This window comes from Ailuropoda melanoleuca, chromosome 5 (genome assembly GCF_002007445.2).
Source record: "Ailuropoda melanoleuca isolate Jingjing chromosome 5, ASM200744v2, whole genome shotgun sequence".
NCBI classification, from domain to species: Eukaryota; Metazoa; Chordata; class Mammalia; order Carnivora; family Ursidae; genus Ailuropoda; species Ailuropoda melanoleuca.
Genome location: NC_048222.1, coordinates 59,967,562 through 59,980,240, shown reverse-complemented (window position 1 = coordinate 59,980,240; position 12,679 = coordinate 59,967,562). Strand labels below are relative to the sequence as shown.

Genomic DNA, 12,679 nt, shown 5'->3' with positions numbered 1-12,679 from the left:
ATACTCAGCGCTGGAGATGTTCATTTGTAGAGATCCAGATGTATCTTCCTGCGTCTCAGGCTGATTCCGTGGATATTCCTGCTGGTCTGGTACCTATCCAGCTCAACTCAGGGGACCGGCTGAAAAAGGGGTCCCCTACTCCTCCGCCATCTTTAATCCCCCCCATAAAGTACTTTTGACATAAAAAAATTGGTATTCCAAACCTGGGATAGTGGAACTTTCCACAGCTGATGAATATCCAGCTTTCAGGCGAAAGCAGTTATAAATCTTCCTTTTGGTAGATTTATGGGATACCTTCTAGGACTTGGAAAATGTTGGCAATCTCTTTGGCCCAAGGGCCCTGCTGGCTTGCAGAGTATTGCAAATGGCAGAGGGAGGCCTGAAGCAAAGCAAAGAAGTGAGAAGGACAGACTGGATGAAGAAGTCATGAGGCCAAGGATGGAGAGGAGAGAAAGTGGTGCACCTGGGCATGGGTCTCTTTCAAAAGGTGAGAGGTCATCAATCTCTGTATGGGACGATGGGAGGATGTGAGGAGAGGGTGTTGGGGCAACTGCTGACCAGGCTTACACCTCTGTCCCCACCTTTTTTACAATCTCAGTGGTCAGCCGGGGCCCTTCCTCCCAGAGTGGATGCCCTACTGTTGACTGGGGACCATACTCTGAAATTTAACAAGATTGTGGTAGAAAACTCTCCTTACCCTACTCCTTCCTTATCTGAGCAAATGGAAGCGATGAGACTCAAGGACCTCACTGTGTGCCATTTTGCTCCAGCAAAGCTGATTTTATTAGCTTGCTTTCTCCAAATTGGTACCAGTCCAGCTTGTAAATATATCCTTACATTCTACTAATTCACCTTAGATCTGACTAATTAGTGGCTGTCTTCTAAACGAGGAATACCTTCTATGTGTTTTTATGTGCAAATACAATACTGTAGGTTTACTGCTTAAACATTAATAATTGTAAAAACATAGTAATCTGAATGGTTATGTTTAAGATGAAAGTTTGAATCCAATTTTTAAATCTACAAATGGGCTGTCATCTGTGACTAGGAACTATGTGTTCATTGTCCAAAGGCCTGAAAGATTTTCAAGATCAGATAACAAACGAGAAGCAGAACAGGGATCTGAACTTCAGTCTGTTTTCAGTGTCTTGGAAAATTTGTTGATATTGGGATTACACTGGAAAGCGTCTTACGGTTCAGCCTTATCATATTTCTGCTCAGGAGTAAAAGAAAAAGGAGGCATATATTAGTACAAATCCTCTCATTTTCCAAGTAGCAAAAAAGCAATTTATTTGTTTAGGTATCTAGAAGTCTGAGAAGGAGATCAGGCAAGGCCAGATCCAGAGGCTCAAGGCTCAAAGTCCTCCTCTCTCTCTCTCTTTCTCTCTCTCTCTCTCTCTCTCACTCTCTCTCTCTCTCTCGTTCTCCTTTGCTTTTCTTTGTGCTGGTTTCTTCCTCAGGTATACTGGGCAGGCTTACCTGGTCCTTAAAGCAACAGTCTCTCTTTTCTTTGGAAATGGGAAAAATCTGGGAAGAGATTTGATGGTCCAAGCAGGCTTACCTGGTCCTTAAAGCAACAGTCTCTCTCTTCTGACTGTGAATATGGGAAAAATCTGGGAAGAGATTTGATGGTCCAAGCTGGGTTTATGACTTTTCTTGAACCAATCACGTGCCCACTCTTGGGAAAGAGGATTGTGTCCGCTCTGTGTGAGCCACACGGACTGAGAATGAGTGTGGAAGGGGAGTGATTCTCCCATGAGATGCTCGAGTTAAAAACCTAGCTTTATTACAAGGATAACAAGGTGGATACATTCTGTTTTTTACCCCATCATCAATATTAATCTATTTATTCATTCATCCTGCAAATACTTATGTACGAGGCCTGGCCAGCTGCGGGGTCCTCCGGTGAGTGGAATGGGTTCGGCCTCGGAGGAGCTTGAGCCCAAGGGAGCATGAGTTCTCAGGATGGGTCCTCTGGGTCATTTGCAAAGCATTCTCCTGACTAGGAAGGGGGAACTGCAGCTCTTCCAGAAAGTCGCTGAGAGCAGGGATTCACGCCCGCCCCTGCCAACAATGGCCCTTTTAGCCTCATGGGGCTTCTCAGTGGGCTCTGTGACAGAACCACGAAGTAATAGCCGGTGGAGAGGAGCGGGAAAGGGGAGAGCACGCAGCTCTCCTTCCGCCCTGGCTGTGGCGCCCCCTGCAGGAGGACCGGAGCACCTGCGCCCCGCGGACCCCTGCTGGGCTCCGCCGGCGTCTTTCCTTCCCGATTCGGTAACAAACTGGGCCTAGGAACGCTGGGTTTGAAGCGATGCCAAGCTGTGTATGTTTACCACCTGCGCCTGGTTAGCTGGCCGCCCCGTAAGCGCTGAGTAAAGGAGCCCAAGCGCGTCACGGGGAGCCCCTGCGCGTGTCTCCAGCCGCCTGGCCCACCACCCCACAGGGCTCAGGGTCGGCGCCGCGAGCGCTCGCCTCGCCACGTCCTGCTTGGGTGAGTTTGCTCAGCCGCAATCCTAGCCCAGTCCTCACCGAAATAATACCAACTGCTATAGTTTCGAGTACTTTGACGTAGACACCCGGCTAGGCGTTTTGCATCCAATTTCTTGTTTAATCCTCACAATCACCTTACGGGAGAGCGTTTTACCCGAGTTTTACCGACGTCTGAGGCTTAAAGAGAAGCAACTGGCCTCCGTTCTCAGGGTTAGGAAGCGCCAAGGTCAGGTCAGAGCCACAAGAGGGCGCTCCTCATTTTTCTATGTTCTAAGGGTATTGCTTTTCCTGGCGGAAACCCACATTGTGTTTTGACTGCTGTAAAAACCCACATAAACACTATGTATGTATGTATGTGTGTGTGTGTGTGTGTGTGTACTGGAGGGACTGGGCAGCATTGGGAAACGGGCTGCAGGTATTACGAGCACATTTCTGGAACTGGAAATTATGCTACATCTGTTGTGACAGGAGGCAGAATTTTTGAATTAGGCGTTGTGTACTATTTGGGAAGTTGGTCATCAGTAGCATATGGGGCGAAACTGTAAAGCTACCAGAGGCCTTTGTGAGTTATGGCTGGCAAGCCACATCATGTGTGTATGCATGCAAGCAAGCTTGCACACTTTTCTAGATCTTCCCGTCAGGTTAGTCCTGGGTTCTCCCTTGCGTTGGTAACATTTAGGATTAAAGTCTGGAGCAGCTGCTTTCCTCTGCCTAAGGTAATGTAAAGGCATCAGCCTTCCTCTGGCACTACCTCCCCCACCCCCACCCACGCGCAACTTCCCCTTGCTCTCAAGTGTTGGTCTGAGGGTTCTGCATGTCTAAGTGGTACTTACTCTTTAAAAAAATTTTTTTTGAGTGTAAATATTTATTTTGCACACCCCTGCTTTTATCAATAATACAAAGGAATATATAGACGTATACAATCTGCCCTTAAGAATATTTTGTAATTAGTTTTTTTATTGAAGTATAGTTGACACACAATGTTACACTAGTTTTAGGCATACAACATAGTGATTTGACAACTCTATACACTTCTGCAAGTGTAGCTACCATCTGTTTCATTAAAGTACCGTTATTAAAATTATTATTAAACATTATCAAAATACCATTGACTATATTCTTTATGCTGTACCTTTTATCCCTGTGACTTAGTCATTAGATAACTGGAAACTTGTACCTCGTACCCCCCCTTTTACCCACTTTGCCCATCCACCCCAGCACTCTCTTCCCTGGCAACTACCAATTTGTTCTCTGAATTTATGGGTCTATTTCTGCTTTGTTTGTTCATTTGTTTTGTTTTGTAGATTCCACATACAAGTGGAATGATATGGTATTTTTCTTTCTCTGCTGGACTTAATTCACTTAGCATAAATCCCTCTAGGTCCATCCATGTTGTTGCAAATGGCAAGATCTTGTGCTTTCTTATGGCTGAATGATATTCCATTGTATATATACACCACATCTTCTTTATCCATTCATCTATTGATGGACACTTGGGTTGCTTCCATATCTGGGGTACTGTAAATAATATTGCAAAAGCATAAGGGAGCATATTTTTTGAAATAGTGTTTTTGATTTTTTTTGGTTAAATACCCAATAGTAGAATTACTAGATTGTGTGGTATTTCCATTTTTAATTTTTTGAGGAAACTCCATACTATTTTCCAAAATGCCTGCACCAATTTACATCCCTACCAACAATGCATGACAGTTCGTTTTTCTCCACATCCTCACCAACACTTGTTATTTCTTGTCTTTTTGATACTAGCCATTCTGACAGGTATGAGGTGATATCTCATTGTGGTTTTGATTTGCATTTTCCTGATGTCTAGTGATGTTGAACATCTTTTCAGGCGTCTGTTGGCCATCTGGATGTCTTTGGAAAATGGCTATTCACATGTTCTATCCATTTTTAAATTGGATTATTTGTTTTTTTTATATTGAGTTGTAGAAGCTCTGTATATATTTTGGATACTAATTCCTTCATCATGTATGTGATTTGTAAATATCTTCTCTCATCCAGTAGGTTGCCTTTTCATTTTATCAATGGTTTCCTTTGCTGTGCAAGAGCTTTTTATTTTGATAAAGCCCCAATAGTTTATTTTTGCTTTTGTTTTTCTTGACTGAGGAGACCTATCTAGAAAAATGTTGTGGAGGCTGATGTAAAGAAATTACTACCTATGTTTCCTTCTAGGAGTTTTATGGTTTCAGGTCTCACACTTAGGTCGTTAGTCCATTTTGAGTTTATTTTTGTGAAATTCTACTTATTCTCTAGTATTAGTATTGGGAGAAGCCATTTCTGATTGCCTCATTTCAATAGGCCATTTCTTTTTTTTTTTAAAAAAAGATTTTATTTATTTATTCGACAGAGATAGAGACAGCCAGCGAGAGAGGGAACACAAGCAGGGGGAGTGGGAGAGGAAGAAGCAGGCTCATAGTGAAGGAGCCTGACGTGGGGCTCGATCCCATAATGCCGGGATCACGCCCTGAGCCAAAGGCAGACGCTTAACTGCTGTGCCACCCAGGCGCCCCTCAATAGGCCATTTCTGATTATAAGTACTATAATCTATAATCGTCCCCTCTCTGGTGGTTCTGACCAATGAATCTGAGGAAGGACGTGGGGGTACGTACCTAAAAAACCTCTTGAGGTGAGTTAGGTTCTCGGCCAGGCTTGGGAATCATGTTAGGGTGGAAAGAGGATCGAACGTGGAGCAGAAAGAAGCAGACGTGAGTCCTGGCTCCACTGCTTGCCCAAGGTGACCTCCCTTCATAAAGAGGTACTGGCTTACTCATGTGTACCCTTTTTCTCATTTATAAACTTGGGCTTATGATATCAAATGGGATAACAGCGTGTGAACCATTATTAAGTGAGTTAATATACACAAGGCATGTAAAGCGGTGTCTGAGAAGACCAGAGTGCTGTTGAAGCATCAGCTATCGGAGTGCCTGGGTGGCTCAGTCAGGTAAGTGTCTGCCTTTGGCTCAGGTCATGATCTCAGGGTCCTGGGATCCAGCCCCGCATTGGGCTCCCTGCTCAGTGGGGACCCTGCTTCTCCCTCTCACTCTCCCTCTGTGCTCTCTCTCTCAAATAAATGAATAAAATCTTAAAATAAAGCATCATCTATTTGAATGTGTATAGAAGAGAGACTTAGGGGGCCAAAGATAGACCTGAATTTTCCCTATTAACTCTTCCAGAATCCAGCAATGGGGGCCAGGGCTACACTTCCTTTCTTTCTCTTCCTCCTAATTTTTATTTGGAAATAATGTCAAACTTACAAAATGTTGCCAATATAGGGGCGCCTGGGTGGCTCAGTCGTTGGGCGTCTGCCTTCGGCTCAGGGCGTGATCCCGGCATTCTGGGATCGAGCCCCACATAGGGCTCTTTCGAAGCCTGCTTCTTCCTCTCCCACTCCCCCTGCTTGTGTTCCCTCTCTTGCTGGCTGTCTCTATCTCTGTCAAATGAATAAATAAAAAAAAAATGTTGCCAATATAAAATAGTATAATAGCACCTATATACCATTTACTCAGATTCACCTATCAGGACATTTGCTCCTGTTTATCGTTTTTTTTTTTTTCTTTAAAGATTTTATTTATTCATTTGACAGAGAGAGACAGCCAGCGAGAGAGGGCACAAGCAGGGGGAGTGGGAGAGGAAGAAGCAGGCTCACAGAGGAGGAGCCTGACGTGGGGCTCGATCCCATAACGCCGGGATCACGCCCTGAGCCGAAGGCAGACGCTTAACAACTGAGCCACCCAGGCGCCCCTATCATTTGTTTTCTTGATCTTTCTTCCTCTTTCTGTAAATATGTGGAAATTTGTATGGGCACATGTATATGCATATATACATGCATTTATACATGCATATACATATGTGTATATCTATTACATATGCATGCATATGTGCATTTTTTCTGAATAATTTATGGTAAGTTACATGCATGGCCTTTAGCCCTAACCACTGCATTATACTCAATACTAAACTACAATACTAGGTCTACTAAATACTGCAGTAGGGGTCGTGTCTTACCTCACAGTGCAGTTATCAACCTCACAAAGTTTCACTGATACAATGTTTGACGTAATGTACTGTTCATATTCCAGTTTTATTAGTTGATGTGAGGATGCCCCCCGGAGCACGTTCCCCTCTAGTATAGGATCCAGTGTCGTGGCAGGGATTACATGTAGTCGTCATGTCCCTTTAACTTTGTTCAATCTGGAACATTTCCCTAGTCTTTATTTGTCTTTTATACATCGACATTTTTTCCTCAGCTTTATTGAGATATAATTGACATGTAACGTGGTGTAAGTCTTCGATGTACAAGGTTTTGATCTGATACACTGACAGGCTGCAAGATGATGACCACCCTAGCGTTAGGTAACACCTGCATCCCTTCCCATAATCACCATTTCTTTTTGGTGGCAAGAACATTCAAGATTGACTTTCTTAGCCACTTTCAAGTCCATGATACGATATTATCACCTGTAGTCACTGTGCCGCACGCTGGATCCCCAGAGCCTACTCGTCTTCTGCCTGGTGCAGGGGTGGGAACCGTATCTTGATGGGCGGAGAGCCCATTGGCAGGCATGTGAAGGTCAGGCTGGACCAGGTCCACGGTGGGTACACGGTCACAGCATTTTCCTTTGGGTCTGGAGAGGTGCCTCTGTGTCCAGGGAACAGGAGCTTGTGGTTGTATATATGAGTCCATGCAAGTTATGAGTGTAACCTTGCTTCTCTCCCTGCAAAGGTAAACCATCATTTTAATTATTTATTTAGCCCGACTCTGAGGTCTCTGAACTGCCATTTCTTTGTAATAATAACTATGATAATAGTATAAAGAACCAGCAACAATAATGATAATTGCCTGTCTCCCTGGGGTACTGTGAAGATAAAATGAGATAACAAACTCAAAAATGCTTTGTAATCCAAAAAGAACTATCATTATACTGTGCGTTGCTCAAGCCTGCTCTTAGCACTGCTGTCGTTGGGTGGGCCTCCCCCTCGTAAGTTGAAGAGAGGGTTTACGTGATATCTTTATTTTGGACAGAGTTTGTGGACACAGACTTAACACTTTTTCCCTCTTTCTTGGGGGACACAACTAACTTGTAAGGAGAATCTACCATATGCCAGGTGCTTTCTGTATACCATCTTATTGTAATTAAAAATAAAACCTTGTAATTACATAGAATCATTGTTATTACTCTATTTTTTCTGAAGTGTTGAGGAGCGAGCTGCAGATACGAAAACTCAACACCTCTAAGTACTACAGTGGATCTTTCCCCCACATGGTACTTTCCTTAATAGCCATCCTGTCATCCTCCGAGTGAAAAAAATCAGTATTAATACATTTTTCCATCCAAGTTTTCTCAGCTGTCCCAACAATGTCATTTTTTCCCCATTCTGGTCTAGGATTCAGCCCAGGCTCACACTGTATTTGGTTGTTGTCTCTTTAGTCTCCTTCAGTCTGGAATGGTTCCTTAGTATTTCCCTGTCTTGCATGACCTAGAAAGATTTACAGAGTAGGGACCTTTCCATTCCGAAGGCTGACCTTCAGTCTGGCTTTGGCTGTTGTGTTCTCATGAGCAGACTCGCGCCCTCCATTCTTGGCAGGAATTGCACAGACTGGGGACAGAATGCTGCGCTCCTGGTACATCAGACCAGCAGGGGTCACTCTCCTGTTAATATCTGGTGGGATTAATTCTGACCTTGTCAAGTTGGTTTCTACCAGATTTCTCTGCCAATAAAGCCATCATCCCCCCCCCCATTGCGATTAGTAAATATTTTGTGGGGAGATATTCTGAAAGTACACCAATATCCTGTTCCTCATTAAATCTCTACTCACGCTCCTTAGCGATTATTAATAACTCTCCCCATCATGGTTGCCAAATGGTGATTTTCTATTTCCATCATTCCATCTACATTTATTAGTTGGCATTCTACTGTAAGAAAGAGCTTTCCCTTCTTTGCCACTTGTTTATTTATCCATTTTTATCTTTAAGTTCCCATGGACTCTCATTTTATTCAAGGGGCTGTAAACTCTCACTATCATTTATTTTAAAGTTTAAAATGTCCAGGTTTGGCTAGTGGGACTCCCTTCAAGCTGTCTCCTTAGTCCTTTTGACATATCTTCATTAGCTTCTGAGCATTTCCTTACTTTCTGACACAGCAAAATATTCCAGATTCATCTTAGACTTTTACTCATTTATTTATTTATATCTTTAAGGTCTTATAGATTCCCATATTATTCAATGGTTGTAACCCATCACTACCGTTACTTATTTCACAGTAACTGCTCCTTTCACCTCTAATCTGTCTCCCCTCAAATTCATCCTATACTTTCACCAGGTCAATCTTCTAAAATCTTAGCTTAGCGTACTGTCATTATCTTTTGAAAAAAACCAGCAGCTTTGAAGAAGCAGGAAAAATCCAAGTTTCTCACCTGGCATTCAAGACACCTCATACTCTGTCCTCATCATCCCTGGTATCTAATTTCCCATGGTCTTCCTCATTTGTTTCTCAGTGGGTGTCCTAAGCACCTCCCCTACTCCCATTCTTCCCTTCCTATTCTCTTCCTATTTCCTTCCTTCCTTCCTCCCTTCCTTCCTCCCTCCCTCCCTCCCTCCCTCCCTTCCTTCCTTCCTTCCTTCCTTCCTTCCTTCCTTCCTTCCTTCCTTCCTTCCTTCCGTATTTATCCAGAAGCTACAATGTACCAGGTTTGGTACTGCGAATACAGAAGTGAATGAAACAAAAGTCTTGCTGTTGTGTAGTTTGTCATGGAAAGAGAAGGTAATCACAGGAATACGTATAAATCAGGTGATAATACATGTGAGAGAGAACAAAGCAGGATAATGAGACAGAGCGGATTGGGTGTGAGTGAAGGTGTGTCTGTCTCTCTGCCTGTGTGTGTGCCTCTGTGTGTGAGTGCTGTTTTATGTAGGGCTCATCTTAGCACCAGATGACTTTGCTTGTGTCGTTCCTTCTGTTTCACATGCTGTCTCCTGTTGACATTTGAGCTTGAATTTGAAGAAGTGAGATTTTTTTCTCCTCTGCATGAAGTTTTCCTTGATTTCCCAAACACAAGTGACCTTTCCTCTTCTGAGCAAATAAAACTTGGTAGAAAACGTGAATCTGTATGTTAGAGCACGTTATATTAAAGTTCAAATTAGGCTAGGCAGTATAAATGGCACAAGTTTTTGAGGTTAAGAGCTAATCTCCTCTTTATATTTGTTTCTCCCTCTTCTATCTTCTCTCTCCCTGTACCATGTAGTAGATTTTTAATCAGTTTAAATTAAACATTAAATTAAACATTAAGTTAAACCATAAATAAAAGAATCAGTGAAGATGGGGGAAAGAGGGGAAGGATGGTGAGACTTTCAGGAGTTTGTGGGGGTGGTTCCTGTAGCAGGTGCTTTCCAGAGTCCTGGGCTGTGATCACAACCTGTTCTAGCTTCTGTACGTTTGAAGACTTGGAGTCTCTTCTTCTAGGGTTTTTTTTTTTTTTTTCTAAATTTCAGAGATGGCAGATGAGTGACTGAATGTTTCACATCAGATTTCAGTGTTCAGCTGCTCTTGACGGTTATTTCTGATTGATTTTACTTTCTGGTTAATTCTTGCAACAGACTTTAGGGGGAAAAATCACAATGTCAGAATTCATTGCTGTTAGCCTAAAGCAAGCACGAAAGCAAACAGACAGGCCTATAATCAATTAGCTCAAACCCCTCCACGTTATTGGAGTTTTCTATTTTTTTCTACCCTTAAATAAACATAGTATCTGCCACATCTAAAGTTTAGGTTGGATACTTTCTGCTCTGAATCCCTGAAGTGTTTCCCAGATCGTTTCTGATTTTCCAATGCTGCTTTTGAAGAGGGCTACGATGAATTGCACCGATAGTGCTGTAGGTGGCGCTGTGTACTCGATGCATGGTGGTCCTCGTGCCTCTAAGAGATTCGTTTGGAGATGGCGTCCGGCATCTTTTTAGTTAAACTTGATCTATCTTCTCAGCTTCTGTGGAGCAAGTCTGAGAAACAGATTAGCCGATTTCTGACCCTAAATGGAAGGTCAGCCGTTATGTGCTCAAATGCAGCGTTCACCCCCGCCTGGATCATGTCCCTCCCTGGGCTTTGGAATTACGCCCATAGGCTATGAGAATGACCCTCACGTGTTCCTTCGGAGCCTCGCCTAGCAGCCTTTTCTGGGCTTTGTACATGGAAGCAGACACTACATTAAAGTCACATTCTAATCCCATGAGGCTGGAAGAGTTGGGCTGAACATAACTCATCAGCTTCCTTTTAAGCAGCAAGGCTGCTTGGTGTTGGAGGAGGCATAGTTCAATTTTTGAATCCAATATTGCCCTTGAAAGTGGGCACCTGCTTGAATGAGACCTTTGTTCCCCCTACCCTGCTCCCAAGTCTTGGAGCTTTTTGTTGTTGTTGTTAAAAACCTTCGTGACCATTCAGGAAACTGTCTCAGACATTGTGCGGCTCTGATTGTGTACTGCCGGGCACCTGATATCGGGCTGCCGAGTGGATGGTTTGTCAGCCAAGCTGCAGGATCTCAAATTCCTTAATTAAACTTGCAGGCTTCAGGTTTCAGAAAATGAACCCATCTTATTTTTATAGAATATGAACATGTAGAACCGGGAGAATTGGAAAGCCCCTCAGAGCGGTGAGCTAGATGGCCTTCTGGTATATTACAATTCTAGTTCCCTAAACACATCTACTAAAGGCACATCTAACTGGGAGCGTCTCTTATATTTTCTTGCATTGGAGAGAATGAGACGACACTTCCCGTCACATTTCTGTAATGAAGTTATTAAAGTTGAATTTGATTATTTTTTCCTGTTTATTGTTTTCTGATGACTTCTTTCTTGCAACCAGTAGATGGCTCTATGGCGTTCCTTGAATTGACACACATTTGTTTGGTGCTACTAAGTATATGAAGTTAATTCACTTCTGCCCTGGCCAGTGCGGAAATCTTGGGCGGTGTGATTCAGTCCCACAGGTGAGGAGAGTGGCGGATGAAGGCTCCCCCGTCCCTTGCCCCATCAGCATCTCTGACCTCTGTGCTTGGATTTTTGAGGGCCTCCGGTTGTGTGGGAGTGTGTACGGAACGGGGTTGTCCCGTGGAATGGTCAGATGATGGAGCAGTCGGATACTAAGTCTGGGGCATGTGGGCGGCAGTCCTTCTGGGTGGTTAGTAGGCAGTGTGCTGGTACCATTGATAGCAGAGCATCCCCAGGTGACCAAGGAAAGGATGAATAGTGTAGCTGCTCTGACCTGGGCTGGAGAGTGCCTCCTTGACTAGAATGGCGTCTGGGTCATTTGTGAGCATGGATGCAGCTCCCATTCACTTTTCTGGTACTGGCGTTGTTGCTTGAATGCAGGGCAATGGGGGGACATATCTCTGAATGTTGCCTGTGCTTCTGTCCACATGTCTCTCCAAATGAAGTCTCTTTGTCAATTCCCCACATCACTTCCCTTTTATCACCCTTCCCTCTTCCTTCCCCATCACTCACTCTAGGGGTGGGGAAGACTCTCCCTAGGGGTGTCTGTGCCCAATCACATATTTTTCTAAATCTTTTTGTCTTACTCTTGTGAGGTGGAGATTGCTAGCGCTGACTCACAGCAGGGTCTTCTTTCCTTCTTGGGCGTACGTGAAGATGAAGCTTTCCAGCCTCTCTTACAGTCAGTTAGGGCCACGTAGCTTGTTTTAGCCAACAAAATATGAGTGGAAATGGTACTTAACTGGTTCCAGGCAGTATGGACTGAACTCTGTTCATACGTTGAAGCCTTAACACTCAGTACCTTAGAATGTGACTGCATTTGAAGATGGGGCCTTTAAAAAGACGATTATGGTCAAATGAGATCGTAAGGGGGGGAGCCTAGTCCAATATAACTGCTTCCTATAAGAAGAGGAAGAGATACCAGGGATGAGCGTGTAGAGAGGAAAGACCACAAGGAGGACACAAGAAGGTGGCCATTTGCAAGCCAAGGAGAGAGGCCTCAGGAGAAGCCAAACCTACTGACAAATTGATTTTGGACTTCCAGCCCCCAGATCTGTGAAAAATAAATTTCTGTTGTTTGAGCCGCCCAGTCTGTGGTATTTCGTTATGGCAGCCAGAGCAGACTAATACACAGGCTGAAGAATTTTAAATTGAATTTTAAATTTTAAAGTGAGCTCCCCATTCTCTCT

The 12,679-nt window shown here is 43.7% G+C and overlaps 1 long non-coding RNA gene across 1 annotated transcript in view; it reads left to right on the top strand.

Annotated features, from left to right (window-relative positions):
• The first annotated feature begins 180 nt into the window (after positions 1–180).
• LOC117802374 overlaps positions 181–12,679 on the top strand; it is a 38,885-nt gene continuing 26,386 nt past the window's right edge. The window contains exon 1 of the long non-coding RNA XR_004625663.1: positions 181–487. This is a non-coding gene — a long non-coding RNA (uncharacterized LOC117802374). The remainder of the gene's footprint in view (positions 488–12,679) is intronic.